This window comes from Triticum dicoccoides, chromosome 5B (genome assembly GCF_002162155.2).
Source record: "Triticum dicoccoides isolate Atlit2015 ecotype Zavitan chromosome 5B, WEW_v2.0, whole genome shotgun sequence".
In the NCBI taxonomy this organism is placed as follows: domain Eukaryota; kingdom Viridiplantae; phylum Streptophyta; class Magnoliopsida; order Poales; family Poaceae; genus Triticum; species Triticum dicoccoides.
In genome coordinates this window covers 605729762-605734928 of record NC_041389.1, presented here as the reverse complement: position 1 = coordinate 605734928, position 5167 = coordinate 605729762, and positions in this window count along the sequence as shown.

The following is a 5167-nucleotide window of genomic DNA, read 5'->3' as shown; positions in this document are numbered from 1 at the left end:
ATCTTGTGATGAATTGCTTTCCTTGCCTTGTTGCTCTAATGATGAAGCTTATACTTCCTCTAGTACTTGTGCTGAGACTAACCATGTAGAGGAAATCAAAGAGCTCAAGGCCCAAGTCACTTCTTTGAAGAAAGACTTGGAAAAGAGTCATCAAGGGAAATCCACACTCAATAATATCTTGAGTGTGAAAAAATCCCCCAATGACAAAGGTGGACTTGGATTCAACTCTAATAAGAAGAAGAAGTCCAAGATGAACAAAAGGAAGGGCCAAGAACAAGTCAAGAATTCGGCCAAGATTGTTTGCTTCAAGTGCAAAGTCGAAGGGCATCATGTTAGATCTTTCACATTGAAGAAGAAGGCCATTAGTGTCAAGCAACAAGGGAAGAGGGCACAAGTTCAATCTCATGCTCAACCTCAAGTTAAAGAAAGGCCTCTTCCCAAGAAGACTCAAGTTAATGCTTCTCTTGTTGAGAAATCAAGTGAGAAGAAAGTGAAGAGTAGACGTTGCTACTTATGTCGTGAGAAAGGCCACATCGCTTCTTCATGCACTAGTGGTAACTTATCCAACCCAATTATTATTGATTATATCTATTCTCTTGGGAAACATAAGGTTGGCAATGTGTTTGCCAAGTTTGTTGGTACTCAAAGTGGTGTCAAGAAAAGAACCATTTGGGTAGCCAAGCCTATTGTGACTAACCTCTTAGGACCCAACTTGGTTGGGGACCAACAAGCTCAAACTTGATAAATAGGTGTTGTTGGAGGTCATTGGAGACTTGGCTACATTATGAAGAATTAAGGGGACTTCATCATTCTTGTTCTCTCAAGCCAAGTCAATTGGGTTGTCAAGTTTCTATCTTATATCCAATGTGCCTCCTTGCGGTAACTTGTACTTAAATTGTTTACATTGAAAGTTACTTGCCCCTATGCATGTTTTGGTTTTGTTCCTTGCATGTGTTTGTATATGTTGTGCTTCCAACTTGCTTATCTTAAGCAATCAAGTATGTGTGTGTTGGTTTGCACATCATGTACGTGTGTGTCGTGCGTTGAGCCTTTTTGCTTCTTGTTTCTATCCTAGTTGGCTCATGTGAGAGATTAATGGAACATCCCATTTTGGGGGAGTGATGTGCTTTGTGCACCTCACAATCCTATAAATGTGTGTACATGAGGAATACCATCTAGTATTGATATTACAAGATTATCTAGTCGCTAGGTGGTACATCTCTCATGAGAAATTCAAATTCTAAAAATTCCAATGATTATCTTGTGTTGAATCCTCTTATTGCCTCTTGTTAAGTTCTTATTGGTATCACATTATGGGGGAGTAATATGCTATGTGCATATTACAAGCCTAGAAAATGTGTACATTTGAGATATTGTCTCCTAGAATTGATATTGTAAATTATATTGTTCCTAGGTGACATGTTAGCTCTACAAGTGGCAATTTGCTTATGTTTGTTGTAAAGATGATGTTGGATATCCTTGTTATCTACCACCGGGAATTATTTCCAAATACTTCTTGTCTTTTGACAATTGGTAGTCACTTATGTGGTATAGAACTTATTGATCATCTTTACATTGGCTTTTGTTTTTATTTGCCTTTTCTCTTGCCAAGAATTGTGTCAACTCCCGTTGTCTTACATACCACTTGTGGATCGTGTTAATTTCTTGTTCTTGTCTACTGTTTTCTAGATATAGTGAAAGTGGTGATCCCACCTTGTGCATTTTGTATTCAAAAGTAAATTCTCTATAGTGCACAACTGGTGGGGGAGCTATCCTATTTTATTTAGAACACTCTTCTTGTGATCCTTATCAAGTGTGTGTTGGTGGAAGTCAAGCCGTTTTCTTTTGGTACCTTGTGCCATCATGAAACTTTGTTGAGAGCTTGGTTTGTTTGGAACCATCCTCTCTTTGGGAGTTTGACATCTTTAATTTAGTGTGTATCAATGGATATCTCATTCCTTGTTGTATCTTTAATGCTATTTTCCAAGTGATGATTTCTCCATTTGGTATCCTTTTCACTTGGCATTTCTTTGTATTTTGGTATCGGTTCTTGAAAGTCTTGAGCATGCATTTTAACTTCATGTAGTTCCTTTGGCATGTTTTCTTTCTTTGACCCAATATATAGGGGAAACTCCACCAAGTCTCAAATTGGATGAGATGTTCATGAGATTCATTTTCATATCTATATGCACACATCTATGTGGAGTTTGTCCTATGTATTGTTGGTTCTCTAACTCTTTGGTCCCAATGAGTTTGGGTACCATTTTGTTTGTGTTGTTGTTTTAGGAACAAGTGGAGATGCATTGGATGCTCGGCTCACTCACAAGGAAGGTGTTGTCACCATGTGCATATTGGAGTCAAGCTAGGATGATCAATGAACTACTATCTACCTTCAATTGGTATCTTCTACATCCTTCCAATGATATCTCGGTAACAATTATCTATTCATGCTTTCCCCTCTTGCATTCAACCTTGTGTAGGTTGCATCTTGGCATGATGTCCATTTCATATCTTGTGATACTTGTTTTCTTTCTCAAAGCATCCCAACAATGATCTCATGTTGCTAGTTGTGATGTCTTTGATGGTTGTGTGGTAGGAATTCATTTATATACAATAAGAACATATCTAGCCATGTGCTATGCTTCCAAGCAAATATCTTATTGGTATATGTATGACTTCCTTTTGGATATCTTATTCCTTCGTGTTGTAACTATGTCGGGTGTACATCCTTCTTTGTAGACATATATCATCATGATTTCATCTACCTAGAACCTTATACACCTGAGAGAAATTACATCTCTAGATGATATCCTTTCTTTCACGTCCACCTTGTCTTTCTTTTGTTATTTCTTTGGTGGCTCCATGAAAGATCTTGTCTTGAGTGCGGGTCTTATCTCCTTGCATCTTGATGCACTCTTTTGTGGTGAAGATCTTTTTCCTCATGCTTGTCTTGACGAGGCCTTTGCCATCTTAATTGGTATCCCTCGTCTTGATGAGGCTTTCATTTTCTTGTTCGCCACAGGTTGTCACAAGCATAGGTTCTCTTCTGCTTATTAGTAAGCTTGTGAACCCATTTGCCAGTTGTGTGAGAATGATAGGCCTTGCACCGTGTGCCTCATTCTTTCAAGACTATGTTGATGCTTAATGCTCTTCTGTACATTAGTCTTCTCAAGTGCATTGCCTTGTGTCACACACATCTTTTTGGTTGAGCCCACTCTTAAGTTGCCTCTCTTACTTGTTGCTCAACCATGTGTTTGTTGCAAGTACTAGGCTTAGTTTCCTATATGCTCACTTGCACTTGTTGTAAGTTTCTATTGATTTTGGGGGAGCTATGATCCTATTTTGTGCACTTTGTATCCAAATACAAAAATTCTTGATGTGCACAAATCATGGGGAGCTTCTCTAGTTTCTTTAGAACACTGCTCCGCTCTTATCATAATATCCTTTATTCATGTGGCTCGTAGGATCATTGGCCTAGTTGGTTCAATGGTATCTTTTGATAGCTTGCTTCAATTGGTATCTTTTGGTTGCTTGATTGCTTGTTTCTCTCTTTGATTATGTCTTTGTGGCATATCTTCCTTTTGCAATCTTTGGGCCTCAATATAGTTTGTCTTCCTCCAAGTATTTACCGTTAGATATGTGTATTGGATTCCACTCTCTAGTTGAGAAATACACAATTTATGGAGGAACACATTTTATATTGGCCTTCTAAGCTTTTAGCCCATTTTGGCAATCGATGCCAATGGGGGAGAAGTTTCAGAGAGTTTTGTGGAGAAGTTTAGAGAGTTGTCTCCTCTTGCTTTGGTTTTGTTCCTTAGCATTTGCATCTCATTCGCATGCACTATTGGTTGTTGCATTGCATGGTGATGCATAATTCCTTATATAAACTCTCTTGAAAGTGATTGTCATCAATTACCAAAATGGGGGAGATTGAAAGAACATGCGGTGCCCCCATGTTTGGTTTTGGTAATTGATGACAATCTCTATGGACTAATGGTTGCCTTGAGTTATATTTGAAGGTTTTGTCCATAGGCTTTTCTTGAAGTCCATGTGTTGGTTTCAAGGAGTTTATGGGTTGACCAAGGTGCTATTAAGGAATTATCCAAAGATTGGTCATGTGAGTGTTGAGTTTATTGCAAGCATGTCTTGAAGAAGAAGATTGTGTGATCATTCATGTTTACCTTCAAGACATCATCCAAATGAAGAGAGTTGGAAAGATTCAAGGTTGATCAAGACTAAGTCAAGAGTGAATCAAGTTGATCAACTCACAAAGCATAGAAGATGTATCGAGAGGGATCAAGTGATCCCATGGTATGGTAAGCATTGTCCATTGCACTTTGTGTACTAACCCATGGTCTATGTGAGAGTTCTATGTGGGGTTAGGTACGTGTCCATGGGCTTGCGTCAAGAGGAAGATATCATACAACCCATGGAAAGGATGACATCAAGTGGTGATCGTCATCATGATCGCCGTGTGCAAGTTCAAGTGGAGCATCACGAAGAGATCAAGTGCTTGAATCTTGCCATCCTTTGTGGTGTCAATGGTCTTGTGAAGATGTGCCTAAGAGAGGCTCACCCATAGTGGACTATGGGGGAGCAATCATCTAGTCTTCATCGAGCCAACGCAATCAAGAAAGGTGGTCTAACTTGAGGGAGTCAAGATCGTCATCATCTAGCTCAAGTGGACCATGTGCAAGGCAAAGGTTTGCCCTTGATAGGTTTTCTCTTTTACCGGTCTCGTGGTGGTAGTTGGGAGACCGGGTTATAGGATCGTTTGCCGTACTATCAAGGGGGGCTCTCAAGTTGGTAGCTTGATCGTATCGTTAGTAGAGAGCTCAAACCATTGCATCCTTGCATCATGTTTCTTGGTTATTGTTTGGTTCTCTTTGTGGGTCATAGAGCCTATGGTCATCTTGATGACAAGCTTGAGTTCATCGAAAACGGAGTTCGCATGCGTCTTCTATGATGTTTTCGGTGTTGGAGGTTTCACTGGTCTTATCCAAGGAAGGGTTCTCACCATTTTCTTATGGGCATTTTCTCATTTGCTTCTTATGGATATTTCTATCAAGATTGTGTTAGCCCTTGTTGCTAGCTTTCCAACAAACTTGGTTTCATCGAATTCGGAGCTCGTATGCGAAAGTTGTGGCTGTTTTGATATTGCATGTTT